This window comes from Barbus barbus (assembly GCF_936440315.1).
Source record: "Barbus barbus genome assembly, chromosome: 42".
Lineage (NCBI taxonomy): Eukaryota > Metazoa > Chordata > Actinopteri > Cypriniformes > Cyprinidae > Barbus > Barbus barbus.
The window spans coordinates 5,381,117-5,403,084 of NC_136720.1; positions in this window are offsets into that span (position 1 = coordinate 5,381,117).

Consider the following 21,968-nt stretch of genomic DNA (forward strand, 5'->3'; position numbering starts at 1 on the left):
ATTCATGATCTATTTATAGCTCTGGAAAAAAATTAAGAGACCACTGCAAAGTTAGCAGTTTCTCTGGTTCTTCTATTTATAAGTATTAATTGAGGAAAATTTATATTTTTAGTTTTATTGTATAAGCTACTGACAACACATTGCTCAAATTCCAAATAAACGTCCAAATCAATGTTGTCATTTAGGGCATTTATTTGCAGAAAATGACAACTGGTCAAAATAAAAAAAGTGCTTTCACACCTCAAATATTGCACAGAAAACAAGTTCATATTAATTGTTTAAAAAACAATTTCAGAAATCAGTATTTGATGGAATAACCCTGATTCTTAATCACAGCTTTCATGCGTCATGACATGTTCTCCACTAGTCTTTCATATTGCTATTGTGCATAGGCAGAAATCCTTGGGGATTAAAAATAAATAAAAATAAATGATAAATGTATTGTAAAAATAAAAATAAATGTATTGAAAATAACAATGTTTTATGCTTTAAATAATTGTGTAAGTAGTAAAACAATGCAATTGGGGGTAAGATGTGATTAGTTTAGAAACATTTTGAGTATCTCCCGCCCTTGCCTCACAGTGCTTTGGTCCAAATGCCTGCTTTCCTCTTTTACATCACCTTCACACACAAGTCCCGGGAGAGAGAACGAAGTCAATAGTTGTGGAACTCCAAGGCTGTCAAGGCTATTTTATTTACTTAAACATCAGATGAAATTATTATTTTCTCTTTAATACAGAAGATTTAATACAGATTTTCTCTTTAATCCCACATGCAGCTTTGGGGCTCTCTGATCACTGCCTAGTTAATCTTATACCGACCTACAGGCAGAGATTGAAAACAGCTAAACCTGAAATAACACCAGTTTCTGTGAGGATATGTGCATTCCTAGCGGGACTCATTTAACATACAACAACAGCCATGGTTCACAGTGAAACTCAGACAGCTTTCTCAGTCTGAAACTCAGTCTGGCCAAAGAAGATGCATATTGGAATGGGCATAAAGTCTAATGTTCAGGCCAAAACAAACAAATGGTTTGGCAGCCATAGTTGCTCATCATTTGACTGTTTTTTTTTCTTTTTACAGACACTTGTAGCATTGATAAAATGGCTTCAGATTATCTTAAAAACTGGAGGAAGGTCAATTTCATGGTAAAGAAACTAGCTGAGGATGATAATCAAGAAGAGTTCATGGATGACCAGTACATGGATGATGAGGAGTTTGATGCTGTGGATAATGTCAATGATCAAGAAAGATACAGTTTTGAAGGTCCTGACACAGAGGATGAAGTATTAGAAGAAACACCTGAAATAGCCGATGTACGTCTAGATGAAAACAGATGGCACCTATGTAGTGACTTGGCAGATTGGGCAGTGACCAATAACCAGACACACAAATCCCTCAATGACTTGCTTAAAATTTTTCGTAAACATGGACACAACGAACTGCCCAAGGACTCACGGACACTTCTTTGTACTCCAAAAGTAGTGGAACGCCAGGCAAAATGTAACGGCGAATACATCTATTATGGTTTGGAAACTGGTTTACGCCGCACACTTCTACAGTGCCCAGATTCAACGGATCACATTGCTGTCACCATAAATGTTGATGGTGTGCCATTATTCAAGTCTAGTGCTGCTCAATTCTGGCCGATGCTGGCAAAGGTTGATGGATTTGAACCTTTTATCGTCTGCCTGTTTAGTGGCCTGACAAAACCTGGACCATTGGAAGACTATGTCCAAGACCTGGTGGAAGAAATTAAGAGGCTTAGGGAAAATGGAATCCAGCACAATGGAAATATTATACAGGTGCACATAAAAGCATTTATTTGTGATGCTCCAGCTAGAGCTTTCCTGAAAAACATAATCTACCACACTGGATACCACAGCTGTGAGAGGTGTGAAGAGGAGGGTGAATGGTTGGGCAAAGTAGTTTTCAACAGCAAGGATGCATTCCCCAGCAGGACAGATGAAAAGTTCAAACAAATGGCCTACAGAGCAAAACACCAGAATGGGGAGACACCACTGATCAGAGCAGGCATCCCATGTGTCAGCTCTTTTGTGCTTGATTGTATGCACCTTGTTTGCCTTGGAGTAGTGAGACGCATCCTTTATTACCTGTGCACCCTCCTATTCCCTAACCCTCGTAGACTCTCTCCAAGACAGAAAGCTGAACTCTCCAGTGAACTCATTAGATTGAAGAATGCACTGCCCAGTGAGATGGCAAGGAAGCCCAGATCCCTTCAGGAGTTGGAAAGATGGAAAGCCACTGAGTTCCGACAGTTTTTGTTATACACCGGACCAGTGGTACTCCATGAAATTGTGGACCCGGATTTGTACCACCACTTCCTTTGCCTGACAATTGGAATGTCGATCCTTCTTACTGCAGATCACGACCGGAGAAACCACTTCCTGCCATATGCAGCAGACCTCCTCAATTATTTCGTCATCAACAGCTCTGAGGTCTATGGAAATTAATTCACTGTCTACAATGTACATGCCATAAAGCACCTCCATGAAGATGTTGCACATTTTGATTGTTCATTAAATGATATATCTGCTTTCCCTTTTGAGAACCAGCTTAAAACCATAAAGAAGCTTGTCAAGACCAGCCATAACCCTTTGGTGCAAGTGGCAAAGCGTATGGCAGAGAAGGAGCATGCACAAAAAAATATGAAACAGAAGCAAACTCAACTGCAGCCAGTGTCAGGAAAGCAGAGGGACAGCTGCTTTTTGCTCCAAGATGGCAGCGTAGCTTTTGTGACCGAAAAAAACAACAACATGCTGTTGCAACTGTCCCTTATCACAACATTGATGTAAAAGCTTGTCATATTAACATAATGCAATTATATTTCATGGATTAATAAATAACCCTTTCGATACCCAGGTATCCTCCTTTTTTTAAGTACATACTCTCAAACTAGGGCACAGTGTAGTCTGTAATTTCTCTTTGTTTACAGTATGCCACGAGAGAGGAAACGCACAATAGATAGGGGTGTCCCTCTATCTGTTCTGAAGTCAGCAGCAAATATAGTGAAGGATGAAGGCAGGACAGTGAGGTCTGTGGCAAAGGATTTTGCGATTTGCCACACAACCCTCAATCGGTTTATAAAAAAGAGAGAGAAGCTAGGCCCAGGAGAGGAGGCAAAGGCTGGGTACTGGACTCCCAGGAGAGTCTTTTCAGAACAGCAAGAAAAGAGCCTTGCAGAATACTTACAAACTGCAGCTGATCTATTCTATGGTCTAAGCACCAAAGAGGTAAGCAAGAGGAAGGTATAACAAAGTGTATGTAAACAAGAAAGTGTTGAAAGAGGTTGTCTATCAGAGTAAAATAGAGGAAGGAAGACTAGTTGGGAGCATAAGACAGAGTGAAGTAAAAAGAGTGAACCAATTTTTCAGGTTCGTCAGTTTGCTTTCCAGCTGGCTGTGCATCACAACTGTAATTACCCTCAAACCTGGAATGACAACTGCGTGGCCAGCCATGACTGGTTCTCGGGTTTTATGAAGAGGCAGCCCTGTCTTTCCATACGGCACCCACAAGCTACTAGTTTATCCAGAGCCACAAGTTTTAATAGACATAATGTTTCCCAGTTTTTTGACAATCTAGCAAAAGTGCTAGATAAGCACAAATTTCATGCCAAAGATGTGTGGAACATGGATGAAACAGGGGTTACAACAGTCCAAAACCCAGGAAATATTGTTGCCAGGCGTGGCGTTAGACAGGTTGGGTCATGCACATCAGCTGAAAGAGGGACACTTGTGACCCTTGCTTGTGCAGTCAATGCACTGGGGAATACAATCCCACCCCACTTTGTATTCCCTCGTGTCCATTTTAAAGAACATTTTATTCATGATGGCCCACCCGGATGCATGGGAACAGCCAATGCATCTGGCTGGATGCAGGAGGAGGACTTTATTGTGTTCCTGAAACACTTCCAACACCACACAAAGTCCTCAGTGGATGCTAAAGTCCTGCTTATACTGGACAACCACTCATCACATTTGTCTCTGAGAGGAATACATTTCTGCAGAGACAATGGAATTGTCTTGCTTTCCTTTCCACCTCACTGCTCTCACAAACTTCAGCCACTGGATCGCACTGTTTACGGTCCTCTAAAACGAGCTGTGAACTCCTTCTGTGACTCATGGATGAAGAGCCACCCAGGCCTGACAATGTCAATTTATGACATTCCTGGCATTGTTAGGTTGGCCCTCCCTTTGGCAGCAACAACTACAAATGTGCAGTCAGGTTTTAGGTGCACTGGCATTTGGCCATTTAATCGGGAGGTCTTCCGAGACATTGACTTTGCACCATCTTTGGTGACAGATCGTCCTCCTCCATCTACTGCAGCTCCACCAGTTCCATCTGCCCTGCCTGCACCTCCTGCAGATCCACCAATGCAAACTATGCCATCTGCGGCTCTCCTGTCTCCACCTCCTGCAGATCCACCAATGCCAACTGTGCAGTCTGTGGCTCTCCTGTCTCCACCTGTTGTAGATCAACCACTTCCACCTGTGCTGCCCACACCTGCTGTAACTACACAAGTGACACCTTCCCATGTAGATTTCTCTCCGGAGACCCTACGACCTCACCCTAAAGCAGGACAAAGAAAAATCTCAAAAGGGAAGAGAAAGCGGAAGACTGCAATTCTTACGGATACCCCAGAGAAAGAGGCACTGGAATTGGAAAAGATGCACCAGAAAGCTAGGAGAAATTTAAATGAAAATAAAAAAACAACAGGGAAGAAAAACAAAAAGACAAGAAACCTAGATAATGACACTGACTCTGACAAAGAAGAGGACTTCTGCATTGTTTATTTGGAGAGTTACTCGAGACCAAGAGAGGTTTGGGTACAGTGCTGGCAATGCAAGGCATGGGCTCACCAGGCCTGCACTGATGGGGGAGCCAATTATTCTTGCCACAACTGCGAGTCTGATGTGGACTAATTTCTTTCTCTCTAAACCTCTCTCTGTCATACACTATCTTACACACACACACACACACACACACACACACACACACACACACACACACAGTTCAGTTCAGGAGTTCACAAGAAGTAGTTCAGTAAATTTTCAGTCTAGATTTTCATTAAAAATATTTTGTTGTTCAAATTTTTTGTAGGCCTAATAATTAACCAAAACGTGGTTGTTACTTGTTCTTTTACTAGTCTTTGTATTTTTATGGCCAATTTAACCAATATACATTTTGTATGTTCACAAATAAAATGCAATTGCAATATAATGTTATATAAAGTTTTTTTATTATTATATTTTAATGAATGTTGCAGCTGTCCCTGTGGACTGTTGCAACCGTCCCCGCTAGGGGTCAGTTGCAACGTTTCACTTTGTCTGTTCAAGTTTAAATTGTACATATATTACTTACTTACTTACTTTACTTTTGTCATTTAGCAGACACTTTTGTCCAAAGCGACTTACAAATAAGAAAAAGTAACTAAAACTAAAAAGTTACAACTCTATAAATACTATCTACCCACATATTTAAGAAAATAAAGAAATTAAATAAAATTAACACATGCATATAACAACAACATTTCAATAATAAACATATCAATGAAAAAATTTAATAAAAAGCTACTACTATCCCTTGCCGGTGTCCCTGCCCGGTGGAGTCGCACGGTAGAGTCGATGGTCTTTACACTCTTTGGTCTTCACACTAAGAGGGCTTCGCACGACGACTGCCGCGACCGCTGCCGCGGTATAATAACCTTTATTATACCAAACCAACAAATGATCATTTCAATTCAGCTGGACCCACTTTCCTGTTTATCAACTACAAATGGCCAAGCAAGTGCACACACTGACAAGATACACGATACAGTACGAGACCAAACGCGATTTCAGCAACTCTCATCCTAGTAAACAAAATAAGCGTTTCCTAGCAACGGCAAATGCGCTAAACACTGAGACAAGTAAATACACTTACGAGCTGATTTTAAACTTCCGCTGATAGACTGCTTCTCTTAAAGACCACTTCATTACACTGCCTTCTGCTGGCGCTTGAACCCACTTTCCTGTTTATCAACTACAAATGGCCAAGCAAGTGCACACACTGACAACATACACGATACAGATCATATTATCATATGTATGCATGTAACAGCAATGTGGGTGGGTATCTGACAGATGTAGGTTTAATATATTAAAATTTGGCTTTCCACAAAAAAACTGTCTCTGAGAAACTGAAGGAAATACAAAAAGTGTTGCAACCATCCCCGCTCTCCCCTACCCACAGAATGGCTACAACACAGCTACGACAAAGCCAGGACTTGAAAACAAAAGCTGTATGTCTACCACATTGTGGAGGATATGCCATCTTCCCTTTGTTGCATGATATAGAATGAAAAAAAGAAGAAAAAATAATACTTTTTTTTTTTTTATTTGTTTGGCCAGGGATTTATTTATTTAAAGTTGCCCTTTTGTAGTTTCAGACATGGTTTTTGCAAGGGCTGTTTGGATTGAAGGTGACAAACATTTTGAAGGTGTAATCCCAAAAAAATGGATACAAGAAAATATTGTTAGATGGCCAAAGACCCATGTTGAGTCAGCACATAAAAAAAATACACCCAATGGAGGACTGGCTCACTTTCCAGCTGGTGAAGATAAAAATGACATCAGGTATGGTGGATCTCTTAGTACATTTGTTTTATGTCTTTTTTATGCGTCTATTTCTCTTGTGCTTCCTTATAGTTTGTTAGCAAGTAAATCTTTATGGTACCTGTTAACGTTCACCAGAGCGATGGCGCACTGAAGCGTTTTTTTCCCCACTAGTTTAATGTTTATGAATGAATTTAACGTGAAAGAATATCATTAATCTTGGCAAACTATATATCATTCTGAAGGTCTAAGCCTCAAGCATCGACGACAGATCGTTGTTTTCCGATGGAAAGCTTATAAGGAATGTATTGGCTACATTTGTGTAAGCAGTACACATCAAAACAGGCAGAATAAAAAAGCCGTACGTACCTTTATCATTGTAATAACGAGCCACAAACGCGTCCACTGCTGAAATCCCAGTTTAGTTAGAGAGGTAAGGGTCCACAGAACAACATCCCAGCGAGCACTTTTAGTCCAGCGAAACAATAACGTTGTAATAAGGATGAATATTCCTCTGTTTACGTATCATTTCTTCGGGAGTTATTGTTCGCGTCCGTTATGGAATAAATTACGCTCAAAAACAGCGTCTTCCCAGCTAGAAATTAGCAGCAGAATGTCCCTGCTGGTGTCAAGGACGTTGTCTAGTAACGTCCCCAGAACGTTCTGAGATGGTCACGATGTTGAGTTTTTTAAAGCTTTGGGGGACGTTATTTGGAGGACCTTCACAGAACATTCAGGACGTTCTCAGAACGTTTAGGGGACCATATTTTATTTGGAAATCTGATGTTCCCAGAACGTTCTCAAAACGTCACTGCTGGTGTCAAGGACGTCACCTGGTAACGTTCCCAGAACATTCTGAGAAGGTCACGATGTCGAGTTTTTTTAAAGGGTGAGGGAACGTTATTTGGGGGACCTTAGCAGAACTTGCAGCTGTCATCTGAGCGGGGCGTAACTTAGCGATCTGCTTTATCCATAAAAAAATGTTTTTTTTTTTTCTTCTACATTTTTTATATGTGTGTGTGTGTATTGTGTGGGGAATGTGGCCGTATATTTATTATTATTATTATATTTTATTTATTAATTAATAGCTATAATGCCTGGAAGAGTTTAAGAGCTTTGGCTTGTGATTTACACTAGTAGTGGCTTCTTACTGTCATTCCTCCCCTAATGGAGTGAAGCAGCCCACATTTACGAGCTGCGTCCCAATTTAGAGGCTGCATCCTTTTGAAGGTCATTCAAAGGCACAGCAGCAAAGTCAGTCAAATTCGAAGGCTCCTTCAAATGCAACCTCCAGATTCATTCTTTGTTTCTTGTGAAATAAAGGACATAACATATTGATCTTCCACGGCCTTGCCTACTCCAAAATACATTGTGTGTCAGTGATGACACACTTTTTAGGACAAATTGCTAGATTACACTTTTATGTAAGTATTGGATTTCAGTTTATCTGAATATCTAATGACACAAATTTAAAAATAAAAATAACTTTAAAATGGTTCAAATGTTGAGTTTTAGCTTACTAAGATGTGACTATATGTAGTTTATTTATTATCTTTATTATGTACAGAAATTGACCATGTTAAACATATTTAGACCGTTTATGAACCCTGCTTGGTTTTCATAACTTTTTTAAAAATCCAGTACAAATGGCACTGGCAACTGTCAAAGTTGGAAGGCGACAAGAACAGTCCTCCATGATAGGCTTGACTATCCAATTGAACAATTCCTTGGTCCGAACTTTATGGCATTTGAAGGTGTGACCTTTGAATTAAGTCTCCTTTTTGAAGGATTTGGCCTCGTGTTTGCCTCCGATGACCTCCATTGCTTATGTGTAGTGTGTGTGCTTTACCCCTGAAAATCCTCAGTGTTCTTTGATGCATTAATCTCGAACACCCCCCCACCCACCCCATTTCCATTTACTTGTATTTAACTTGTCGATTTATTTTGTAGAGAACAAGAATGATTGTGATCTTTATGACATCACGTCATCAGCCCAAACTGACCACGAAACTATAGCAGATAAGAAGAGGAAGAGAGTGGTAAAAAAGAGGAAATACAATGATTATATTGAATGTTAGTGCATAAATATAAATGTTCTCTGAAATATTTTATACATTATTAAAAAAAAAAAATTGTAGGCTAACTGATGTAACAATTGCAGGGCCATTTATATCTGAAGATGATCACGAAGTCACAAAAAAGCCAAGTAAGAGCGAATACATTTCTTGAACTTATTAGACATTAGGTTTTTTTATTTATGGTCTTTGCAAAACTAACATGTTCATCACAAGATAATGTGTGAAGAGTGATAAGCCTTTTGACTCTTTCATATAGATATGAATACAGGTTTGCAGGCATTTCCAAAGCCCCCTGACCTCCCGATAAACACAACTCTTTCTACCAAAACCACTTCTGAAGGTCAAATGAGAGTGCTTAATAGCTTAACTGTTTTAGGGCTGTTCTAGGTCTAAATTAACTGCTCATCAGTCAACAGAGAACAATATTGCTTATTGTGGCGTAAATAATCACATTGGATATATCTTTAAGTTCTATGCATAATATGCATTACACTATTTCACGATTCTGATAGAATAAACTGTAGAAGTAAGCAACATAACATGAGAAGGAGTCATGTTATTCTGAAGATCATTATGCTGTGATTTGGTGTAGATGCTGAAGACAATCACAGCCTAATAAGAGAGCGTTCCAACTCTTCTAGTCATCAGTCACACCATGAAAGTGATAGAGAGCTCTCCATTTCTACTTATAGACATGGGAAGTTAATCAACCTGTTAGATAACAAGTATTGACTACTGTACATTTGCAGAAACAGTGGTACATAGTGTGTTTATACCCTTGAAGATGTCACTGCATATAAAAGGATATGTGCCTATACGTGTCAGACTGAAGTAGTCTATGTTGTAAAGCATATGTGACCTGTGTTGGCAAAATGGGTCACAATGAGCAAATTTTCACAAATAAATTATATTTATTTTCACATTCCACTCCGTTAAATCTATATCAGTTATTGGAATCAGACGAAAAATGACTGAGCTACACCCGTTTGTTGTTGACAAAGTCAGCAAAGTGACATCTGAGAAAAATCTGAAGCAAAGTCACCGAGCAACATTGCTTCTTTTCATCCACTTCCTTTCTTAATATTAATTACTATATTAATAATCACAATATAGCCATTTATTTGTTATCTTTGTTATTAAAAATAAGAGTAGATGCAAAAAACAACAATAGAAACAAGAGTGTTCATTACAAATAAATCGATTCATAAAACCACAAAAGCAGTTCAATCAAGAGCAGCGATCTTTTTTTTTATTGTTAGATTAAAAGTAATGAGAGATATAGCATGTATATTAAGACCTACACTGCACAGATCTAATATAGCGTTATTCATCAGATGTTTTTCCCCAATAGTTACCTAAACATTCACTTAAGTCATAACTGATTATGTTTGCATGAATAGCCTACTTATCTACTGTAATTCTGTGTATACAGTATGTGTATATTTATTGGGATTGCTAGACGAGGTCTTAATAATCTAATTAAAATTCGACCAAAATCTACATTTTTTACTTATTTTTGTCTGTAGCTCAAAATGAACCTCATTCACACTCATTTTGCCAGCACGGGTCACATATGTGTGTGTGTGTGCTAGACTTGTAGTCAAGACCGCCTAAACCGAGACCAAGACACTACCAAGACCAGAAGGTATCGAGACCAAGACCAAGACAGACCATGTCAAGACCAAGACCAAGTCGAGACCAAGACCGATACCAAGTCGAGACCGGAGAAAAAAAACAGACTAGTGTTGAAGCTACGCAATAACTTGTATGAACAGCAGCATACTAGGGTTTACATTCAGTACATATTAGACGGTATTACTTCAACTACAGGCAGAGCAATACAGAGACAGACCATGTCATGTGTGTGACTGAGCTCACTGTAAATGTTTTTTCAGACTGGGCGAGATCAACTATGTGTAGCAATTGTATGACGGCTGATACTGCACTATTAGAGGATTGAGACTCCCTTAACTTTTGTATACTGTTGAGGACTGACATTACTGGTACTGACTGGTTCATCTGACAAAACATCAAACACCCCCAACACCATCTTGCTCCTCGAACAACTGTCTAAAGAATGAGAAATATGTAACCAATTGAAATTATACTTAATGTGTAGATGAAATTGTAACATCAAATTAAAGATACACAATTATAAACTTGGATTAGGCCTAATGTTTAGTCAACACAACAGAGATATGCAGATGATATTTAAAAGACCATTTATATAGTAAAACACCATCAAATACAATACTGTAATCAAACACACACAGATTAAAGACACAAATTCATCAAAACAAATGTAAAATACAAATACTAAATATTAATACATCAAAAACTGTACATCAAATTGTATATTAATAAGAATAAGAGCTTACAAGATTCTGACACTTGCAGTGTCATGTTATTAAATCATACTGTCAATGAAATCAATCATGTTGTTCAGTGGTGCAAGAACCATAGAGGACAGGTACTATAGACAAAGAACAAGTTGATAAACTAATACATCAAAAACTACAATGAAAGGCATATACTATATCATGTGTGCGGAACCAGTGTGGATTAGCTGAGAAGAACAAATTGTTCTATGGTTAGGGAACCAAGAAACCAGTGTGAAGACACGCCCCCTCACGCACCTGTGTGTGCTTTAAAACAGTGGTTGATTACACTTCAGGAAAATTAAAAATTGCAACATCTTATGGCCTAGCCGTGCACGGTGGGGTCTCATTAGAATGCCTCCTCTACTAAAAACTCTCTCAACTGGGGCAGAAGAGGCAGGAACAGAGAGAACTTTCAAGGCAACATCATGTAGATTGGGGAAACGCTCTTTGTTTTTTGACCAAAAGGTCAGTGCATCACAGTCAATGTCATTTATGCTGTCTAGGTACTTGCTTATTTGTGCATTGATGCTTGAGTCCTGGGTTGTGCTACGTTTGAACTTAAAAGCCTTGTAGCGTGAAAGAAGACGCTGATGTTTCAGGGGCGGCGGTGAGTCACTATGTGATTCTTCTGTGTCTTCTGCTATTGTTGCTGCAGTTGCATCTCTGTCTACCTCTGTGATCAAAAGGTCTGGAAAAAGGTGCACACACACACACACAAACAAAAGACAGGATTAGACAGGGTGCTGCTAATGACAATATAAAAACAATGACCGTAATAATAGCAACACCAACAATAATAACAGTAATAATATAGCAACCTGTTAATGATTTTTTAAGGTCATCTCTGAATCTCTTCAGTGCTGGACCGGTTTCACCATTTTGGACGTCTAAATCTACCCAACTCAATCCAAACTGGGGGTCAAGCATGGCGGCAAGAAAGTAGATGCGATGATTAAATGGTTGCTCCGGATCTCCCTCGTCCATGTTGATCCTTCTGAAAATTCCTGAGAACCTCTTCTCTAAAGACTTTTTCATCGCTCTGACTATTGTCACAATCTGCGGCAGGTGCACTTCCATCTTGATGAGATGTCCAGAATGGTGGGGAACACCATGCTGATAGTAACAGCAGTGTCTCCTTCCGTGAGGTCAGTTGCCTCAGAAAATGGCTCGAGCAAAGCACAAAGGTCGGTCAGCTGAGCCCATTCTCGGCTTGAAAACACTAAATTTTCTGTGTCACTGCACATTTCTGTGATGCTCCGGTGGTCAAGTGTGGTGAGAGCCTTTAACTGCTTATAGGTACTATTCCAGCGGGTGTTGTTTGCTGCTGGGATAGACTTATTAGAGCCAAAGTGGGCCTCAAACATGTCCCTATGCTTGCTACTGCTGTGCAGCAGAGTTGTGAATTTACTGGCCTTGGCAATGGCTCTAGCTATTGCCTTTACCTCTTTCTGTCATGATCGGCTGAAGGGAAGAGGAAACAAGATGCAAGTGAAATGACAGGGTTTATTGATGAAATGAAGTGAGACACCGACAGGACTGTGGTACTGGAGTGACACAGGAACTGGATGGGCTACACGGTGGAGTGGAGGTGAAGACAGACCCAACGACGACAGGGGAACTCCAGACACGAGACGAGGACACGACGACACCAACACGAACTCCGATCCACGAACACCAGACGGGACACCAGATGACGAGATGACGACGAGAAGACTGGAACACTGTACGTGGGTAGACATCAAGAACAATCTGGCAGAGGAGAGGAATGAGAGAGAGGTATTTATGGTAGAGGAAATGGGCTACAGCTGGCTCAGTGATGAGACACAGCTGAAGGGAGTGAGTGGATGACGGCTCGGCCACGCCCCTGCACGTACAACACGCACGCACATGACAAACCACGGGACGAGGTGAGACCGTGGGTAAGTGAACCGTGACAGTACCCCTCCCCTAAGAACGCCTCCTGGCGTTCCCAGGTGCTCCTACCTGTCGATTATAGTCATCGATCAGAGAGTGATCCAGTATGTCTCTCGCAGGTACCCAACTTCTCTCCTCCGGACCGTAACCCTCCCAGTCCACCAAGTACTGGAATCCGCGTCCCCTCCGCCTAGAGTCCAGTATGCGGTTTACCGAATATGTGGGTTCCCCGTCTACGAGTCGCGGCGGGGGGGAACCGGAGCAGGCGGGTTAATAGGGGAATGAAAAACGGGTTTAACTTTGGACACATGAAAGACGGGATGAATCCTCCTGTACACTGGAGGAAGGTTGAGGCGGACTGCCACCGGACTAATGATCTTGGTGACAGTGAACGGGCCAATGAATTTGGGCGCGAGCTTATTAGAGACGGAGCGGAGAGGAATGTTCTTAGTAGAAAGCCACACTTTTTGACCAACGACGTAAACGGGAGGCTTCGACCGGTGGCGATCGGCCTTGGCCTTGGTGCGCGCCCCCACTTGGAGTAGAGTCTCACGGGCTCTGGTCCAAGTGCGGTGACACCTCTGGACAAAGGCGTGAGCAGAGGGGACCGCGACTACGGATTCCAGACTAGGAAAAATAGGTGGCTGGTACCCTAAACTACATTCAAACGGAGACAGGCCCGTGGATGACACTGGTAATGCATTGTGGGCGTACTCCACCATAGAAAGCTGCTGGCTCCAAGAGGAAGGATTCTTGGAGACCAGACATCGCAACACTCTCTCCAAATCTTGGTTGGCTCTCTCGGTCTGGCCATTGCTCTGGGGATGAAACCCAGAGGACAGACTGACAGTCGCTCCCAGTAATCTACAGAACTCTTGCCAAAACTTAGACACAAACTGGGGACCCCTGTCGGAGACCACGTCTACCGGGAGGCCATGTAAGCGAAAGACGTGGTCTACGACAGTTACCGCTGTCTCCTTGGCTGAAGGTAGTTTGGGCAAGGGAATGAAATGTGCTGCCTTCGAGAATCGGTCCACCACGGTCAAAACAACCGTGTTGCCCTGAGAGGGCGGGAGGGCGGTGACAAAATCTAGCGCGATGTGGGACCAGGGTCTCGAAGGCACAGGCAGCGGTTGGAGTAACCCATCTGGGGGCCGATTGGAAGTCTTACCAGTGGCACAAACCGAGCAAGCCAAAACAAAACTGTGAATGTCGCGAGCCATGCGCGGCCACCAGAATCGTTGCTTGACCAAAAACCCGGTGCGATTGACTCCTGGATGGCAAGCCACGTTGGAACAATGGCCCCACTGGATAACGTCAGACCTTAATTCCTCCGGCACAAATAATCGATTCGGTGGGCAACCGGGCGGAGGCATTACCCCTTCTAGAGCCGTCTTGACCCTCGATTCGACCTCCCATGTCAGAGCGGAGACGAAAAGCGTCTCGGGTAAAATGCACTCGGGAGTTGACGGGCGTTCGGAATTGTCAAAAATACGAGATAAAGAATCGGGTTTGATGTTCTTGGAACCCGGGCGGTACGAGAGAGAAAAATCAAAACGACCGAAAAAAAGTGCCCACCGCGCCTGCCTGGAATTCAATCTTTTAGCAGTTCTGATATATTCTAGGTTCTTATGATCGGTCCAGACGATGAAAGGTACCCCTGACCCTTCCAACCAGTGACGCCATTCCTCCAACGCTAGCTTGACGGCCAACAACTCTCTGTTACCAATGTCATAATTGCGTTCGGCTGGCGATAAACGATGGGATAAAAACGCGCAGGGATGCATCCTGCCGTCCGTGGAAGAGCGCTGGGAAAGAACTGCACCTACCCCCACCTCTGACGCATCGACCTCCACCACAAACTGACGTGAGGAATCAGGGGCTATGAGGATGGGAGCCGAAACAAAGCGGCTCTTGAGTTTAGTAAACGCAAGCTCGGCTGCGTTAGACCACCTGAACGTGGTTCTGGGGGAGGTCAAGGCAGTCAGAGGCGCGGCTAGTTGGCTGAAATTGCGAATAAAGCGCCGGTAGAAGTTGGCGAAACCCAGAAACCTCTGTAGGGCCTTACGGGAATCTGGGCTTGGCCAATCCACCACAGCCTTGACTTTGTCAGGATCCATGCGCACCGCCCCGGACGACACGATATATCCCAAAAATGGAACAGACTGTGCATGAAACGCGCATTTCTCCGCCTTGACAAAAAGCCCATTCTCTAGCAACCTCTGAAGCACTCGTCGGACGTGCTGCACATGCTCCTGGAGAGATGAAGAAAAAATCAATATGTCATCCAGGTAAACATATATGAATTGATCGACCATATCTCGCAGCACATCATTGACGAGTGCCTGGAAGACCGCTGGGGAGTTGGACAGCCCGAAGGGCATGACCAAATATTCAAAGTGCCCCCTAGGGGTGTTAAAAGCAGTCTTCCATTCATCCCCCTCCCTGATGCGGACCAAATGATAAGCGTTACGTAAATCCAATTTCGTGAAGATAGCCGCTCCCTGCAACCTCTCGAAGGCTGAAGACATCAACGGCAAAGGATAAGTATTCTTTACCGTGATGTTGTTCAACCCTCGGTAGTCGATGCAAGGACGCAGGGATCCGTCCTTCTTCCCCACAAAAAAGAACCCCGCCCCCGCTGGAGAAGAGGAAGGGCGGATGAACCCAGAAGCTAGAGAATCAGAAATATATTTCTCCATAGCCTCCCTTTCTGGAACAGAAAGCGAATATAATTTGCCCTTAGGCGGAGACGTACCTGGCAGTAAATCTATAGCACAGTCGTAGGGACGATGCGGAGGAAGAGAAGCTGCTCGAGACTTACTGAATACCTCCCTCAGGTCCTGGTACTCCGCGGGCACGTTTGACAGATCCACTGCCTCCTCCTGAAACATAGAAACAGAGACAGACGGACAAGCAGACACAAGACAGGACTTATGACACTGATTGCTCCAAGCGGTGATAGTTCTGTGATGCCAGTCAATTTTAGGGTTATGGGAAATGAGCCAGGGGTGGCCGAGCACGACGGGTGCTAGGGGTGAGTCCATGATAAGGAAGGGGATGGTTTCAGAATGATTGCCTGACGTGATGAGTGTGATGGGTTCAGTGATAAGGCCAATGGTGGGAAGCTCTTGGCCGTTGAGGGCGTAAACAGAAATCTTGTGAGTGAGGGGTTTGGTGGGAATGTTGAGTCTCTTGGCTAATGATGAGTCCAAAAAATTACCCTCGGCTCCCGAGTCCAGCAGGGCTTGACTGTAGTGAGAGTTAGTAGCCCATCTCAGTCTCACCGGAAGGAGGGTAGAAGATGTTGATGAGGTCTTTTTGGCGGAGATCCCGCCCGACAGTAGCCTCATGCTTACCGTCGGGCTTGGTCTTTTACCGGACATCTATCTCGAAGATGTCCCGCCCCTCCGCAGTATAGGCAAAGACCAAGGGATCTCCGTCTGTCCTTCTCCTCCCGGGAGAGCCGAGCCCGCCCCACCTGCATGGGTTCGAGATCGTAGTCGGGACTGGCCGCGTCCCCGTCGTTGGTGCGGCGACTCTCAAACCCACCAGGGACTCGACTGGCCAGGACGCGAGCCTCCGCTCTAGAGAGCCGTGCGTCCACCCGGATGGCTAGTTCGATGAGTTTGTCGAGTGTGGTGGGGAGGTCCAGGACGTAGATCTCCCTGTGGACGCGGTCAGCCAACCCATGCAGGAACATGTCCCACTGCGCCTCCTCGTTCCAGCGACACTCCGCCGCCAGGGTGCGGAACTCGATAGAATAGTCAGCGACTGACCTCGCACCCTGACGGAGATCAGCGAGCATTCTGGCCGCCTCCCTTCCGGCGGCGGCGCGGTCGAATACCCGCCTCATTTCCTCTGAAAGCGCTTGGAACGAGGTACAGCATGGGTCTTGATTTTCCCACACCGCCGTTCCCCAAAGTGCCGCTCTCCCAGTGAGCAGGGTGAGAGCAAACGCCACCTTACTTTGCTCCCCGCTGAAGGTCCGGGGCTGGAGGGCGAAGTGCATCGAACACCTTGTTAGGAACGCCCTGCAGTAGTTGGGTTCCCCGCCGTACGCTTCCGGGATAGGTAGGCGTGGCTCCAACTGGGAGAGGGGTTCCGATGGCGTGGGAGGAGTAGGCGGCGTGGGTGGCGCAGTGGTAGCTCGTAACTGTTGAAACTGTTGGGTGAGCTCGGATACCTGTGTCACAAGAGCCTGAATAGCACGACCCGTGTTACTCAGGCTCGCTTCCTGATTGTTCATCCTGTCGATGCTCTGGGCGATGAAGTCTTCCAGGGCTGAGGATGAACCACTCGCTGCTTCCATAGCATGGCCAGATTGTTCTGTCATGATCGGCTGAAGGGAAGAGGAAACAAGATGCAAGTGAAATGACAGGGTTTATTGATGAAATGAAGTGAGACACCGACAGGACTGTGGTACTGGAGTGACACAGGAACTGGATGGGCTACACGGTGGAGTGGAGGTGAAGACAGACCCAACGACGACAGGGGAACTCCAGACACGAGACGAGGACACGACGACACCAACACGAACTCCGATCCACGAACACCAGACGGGACACCAGATGACGAGATGACGACGAGAAGACTGGAACACTGTACGTGGGTAGACATCAAGAACAATCTGGCAGAGGAGAGGAATGAGAGAGAGGTATTTATGGTAGAGGAAATGGGCTACAGCTGGCTCAGTGATGAGACACAGCTGAAGGGAGTGAGTGGATGACGGCTCGGCCACGCCCCTGCACGTACAACACGCACGCACATGACAAACCACGGGACGAGGTGAGACCGTGGGTAAGTGAACCGTGACACTTTCATCCCGTCATTGATGACGAGTTGCAGCGAGTGGGCGAAGCAAGAAAGACGTTCACCTGATGACCATGGCTCTACATGTTCTGCATCCTCCCACATTGTTTCATCATCGAGGTCATCACTGCTGTCACCTTCAGGCTGCTCTACTTCTGGCATCCTCACTTTAAAGGCCCGCTTCATATTGGACGCGTTATCCGTCAGAATGTAGCTTATTTTATGCCCAACGCCATACTCCTCAACAATGTTGTCAAATGCTGAGGCGATTCGTTCCCCACAGTGCTTCCCTGTGAAACGCCTACAGTCTAGCAAAAATGATTTTAAACTGTAAGAATCCTTGTCCTTGCAAGCAACATGAGCGGTAACTCCCAGAAAGGACCGAAGCCTCCGGTCAGACCAGAGGTCTGCTGTTATTGCAACATTTGACTGGACGTCCAGGGCTTTGATTATGTCTCCCTTAACTTTAGTGACAAGGTGAGGTATCAACTTCTCTGTCAAGCTGGTCCTAGACATGGGAGTGTATTTGCTATCCAGGACATTCAGGAAGCGTCTAAAATGTGGGTTTTCGATGATAGACAGGGGGAGACAGCATCCAACCACAAGGTCCTGGAGGATGGACTGGGTGATGGCCTGTTGCCTGGCTGAATTCGGGGAATATAAGTGGACCATTTGAGCAAACAATGATATTTGAGGCTGTGTGGGGTTGGCTGTTGTCACTGATGCTGCAGATCCTGCTTTGTACTCCAAGTACCTACAAAATAGGGGGAAATGAATCTGTAAGACATCTGTTTCTATTTACTCACAACAAACTTCTGTATCTTACAAGTACAGTGATATTACATCTATGTGTACAGTCTAAACATCAGGTCTTTGCATAAAAACAACTAAATCCAATCCAGTGTGACACATTATCAAATCCTCATTAGACACAACTGGTTGTAATAATGAGAATACTGGAGTGTTCAATGTTGCAAGTCCTTATATATATATATATATATATATATATACACTCTTCACCCGGTTATTTAGAGAGGCTTGCAAAAAATATGTCCCTAAATAACTTAAACCGCACATGTGACAAGAACACATGATAAACAACAATAATTCAGCAGATAACGTAACGTTACATGATCTGTTTGGTCAGGTTGGAAAGATTTTACCTCAAAGACATTGAAAATGGGTAGATAACGTTAGCTTACCTTTCCCTGTGTTTACGCTCCAGGTGTCTGGTGAAGGTTGAGGTGGTCCCGGCTGTCTCTGTCAAGCAGGCTTTACAGAATCTACATTTCGCCGAATACTTCTTTTTAGTGGACGACGTGCATAAGAACTCTTTGTGATCAACGAAAGCAAATTTTATGACCGAGGAATTCGCTGACATACTGACTATCTTGTCTCTTCTTTACGCCAAAGATTCTAGAGCGTGTAGTTTTTTTTTTTTTTTTTTTTTTTTGAGCGTGTAGCAGTGATGCGCGGGTAAATAAACAACCCAATGCGTATATCATTCGTCCATTCGTTTTTTGATTTAGTATTGAAAGAAGAAACATGAGAAAACGGCTTTTGGAAAAGTGTGAAAGCCCTTAGTAGCGCAAACTGTTCTTTTTCTGAATGCTGATATAGGCTAGTGTTATGTAATAAAGGCTTGATTTATTCATTTATTTCGTTTCATTTTCTTAATTAAGATGCTGCATGTGTTTATCCAGTCTAATCGAAGTGTGCGGCTCTCCCCCCTTTCCCAACAAAAATCCCACCCCCTCTCAGAAAATACATAAAACTGACATTACTGAGCTATATGCGCTTAAAAGTAACCTATTAAAATTATACAATGGCATTGCTCAGTTCAACGTGTTGGGAAATCGGGAATTTTGTCCCGCGTCAGCATTTATTCAACAGTTAGTTGAATATAAATACTAGAACTATATAAATTACAAAGGTTTAATTGGCATCTTTATTTCAAACGACCCGACCGACCGCGACCCGAATATCATTAAAATATTTTTGGATGACTCGTAACCGCGGGTGACCACGGGCACCCGCTCATTTTGGATCAACCCGCGCATCACTGGCGTGTAGTACTGCTAAATCCCCGTCCACTATGACGGTCTAAAAGACAGCGAGACTTGACAAGACCGAGAGGTCCGAGACCAAGACAAGACCAATGACCGTCAAGGCCGTGACAAGACCGAGACCACGTAAAAGTGGTCTCGAGACCGGTCTCGAGACATACATCACTAGTGTGTGCACGCGTGAGATATTGTGTTAAATAAAAACAACAACAACGTTATTAATAGCAATAATTGTATAGTAAATGATAAGGCACAAATGTTCTGTGACACCGTGTCTACACCAGATGCGACAAAATACAATAGAACATAATTATGCTGTCTACACTGGATGCGGCGCGGTGCAACAGCAATCAGTGTTCACATCTATAACAAGCTTTATTCTTATATAAAAGAACATTTTGAACATATGTTGTTGGTGTTTCAGGGGATTCCAGCAAAACAAGGGATCGCTCCAACTCTTCCAGTCACCGATCACGTCATGGAAGTGACAGAAGGCACTCCACTTCTACTTCTAGATATGGTGAGATAATCAACTTGTTAGATACAGTAACATTGTTGTTAACTGACTTTCAGGACAACTTCAAAAAGTGCCTGACTGTGGAGTAAATTTCCTGTTTATCCCAAAGGGAAAGAAAGACACCACTTCTAAAATACATACACTTACAGTACTGTTGCAGAAAGAGTGGTACATAGTGTGTGCATACCCATGAAGATGTCACTTAATACAAAAGGATATGTGTCTACATGTGGCAGAATGTCTTTAAATTGAATTGAAATATGAAATTTTAAACTGTGTAGCAAATCATAATGTATTAACAAAACAATGTAATATGAATTACAATGTTGATGTAATAAGGTGTTCGTATTGTAAATCCAATTTACATTCATTATTATTATTAATATTATTACTATTATTGTTGCTGTTGTTATCTAATTATTACACTACACTGCCCAGCCAAAAAAAAAAAAAAAAAAATCTATTAATGGATCATTTTAACAGTGATTATTAAATGTCTACCATGTTATGTTTGGAAACAGTTCTTTTAACCATAACAGATGGAGTGTGTAGCTTTTCATTTCTTTACCATGTCAGTATCATAAGACGTATCATCAGTATGATAGCAACTTTTTTTTTGACTGGGCAGTATATAATCTGCACAGTTTTGGTTTATTTAACTGGTTTGCACTCCATCTATTCTGCCATCTTTTTTTATTTTTATTTTTCTACAATGTTCTCAGATTGATAAGCTCTTTTTGCACTACAAATATATCTGCACAGTTTTGTTTTTATTTAACTGGTTTGCACTATCTGCCATGCGCCTTATGCCACTTTATCTATTTCTTTATTTTTTTTCTACAATGTCCTTACTTGTATAGCTATAGAGTTGTATGTACATATGTTTAAACCGTATTATCTGTATTTGAACGTGTTTAATGTTAACTGTTTACACCAAGGGTCTGAGGGTAACGCAATTTCAATTCTCTCTATGTATGTGCTGTACATGTGGAAGAATTGACAATAAAGCAGACTTGACTTGATATAATTGTCATAAAAAAGAAGAATGCAATACAGGGATATCCAAACAACAGTTTTATTGCATTTTGTGACAGATAACCGTGGATAGAAGCAGGTCCTGCAGAGTTTTGCTGCAACTTTGATCAAATTCACCTGCCTGTAGCTTACTAGTAATTCTGAACAGCTTAACTAGCTGGTTCAGGTGTGTTTGATTAGGGTTGGAGCTCAAATTTGCAGGACAGTGGCCCTCGAGGACCAGGGTTGAGAAAGCCTGCTCTAATTACTATTTTGAAAATTATAATGCGTTACTGCCCAACACTGCTACTCGATAGCATTAACACAGGCTTTACTCCCTTCAAACTTTATCTAGGATATCACCGTTTCTGTCACTGCAACTTGCCGAGCAGGAGAACATACACACACAAATAAATTCATCAGCATGATGAAAAAATGAATTTCAAATGTATTAATGTAAATGTAGTTAATATTTGTATCGTTTATCTCATCCACCTGCAAATAATCAAAATGCATTTTTGTTGTTATCTGACCCATAAAGATTGTTTTGCCTGATCATTTAAAGCAAT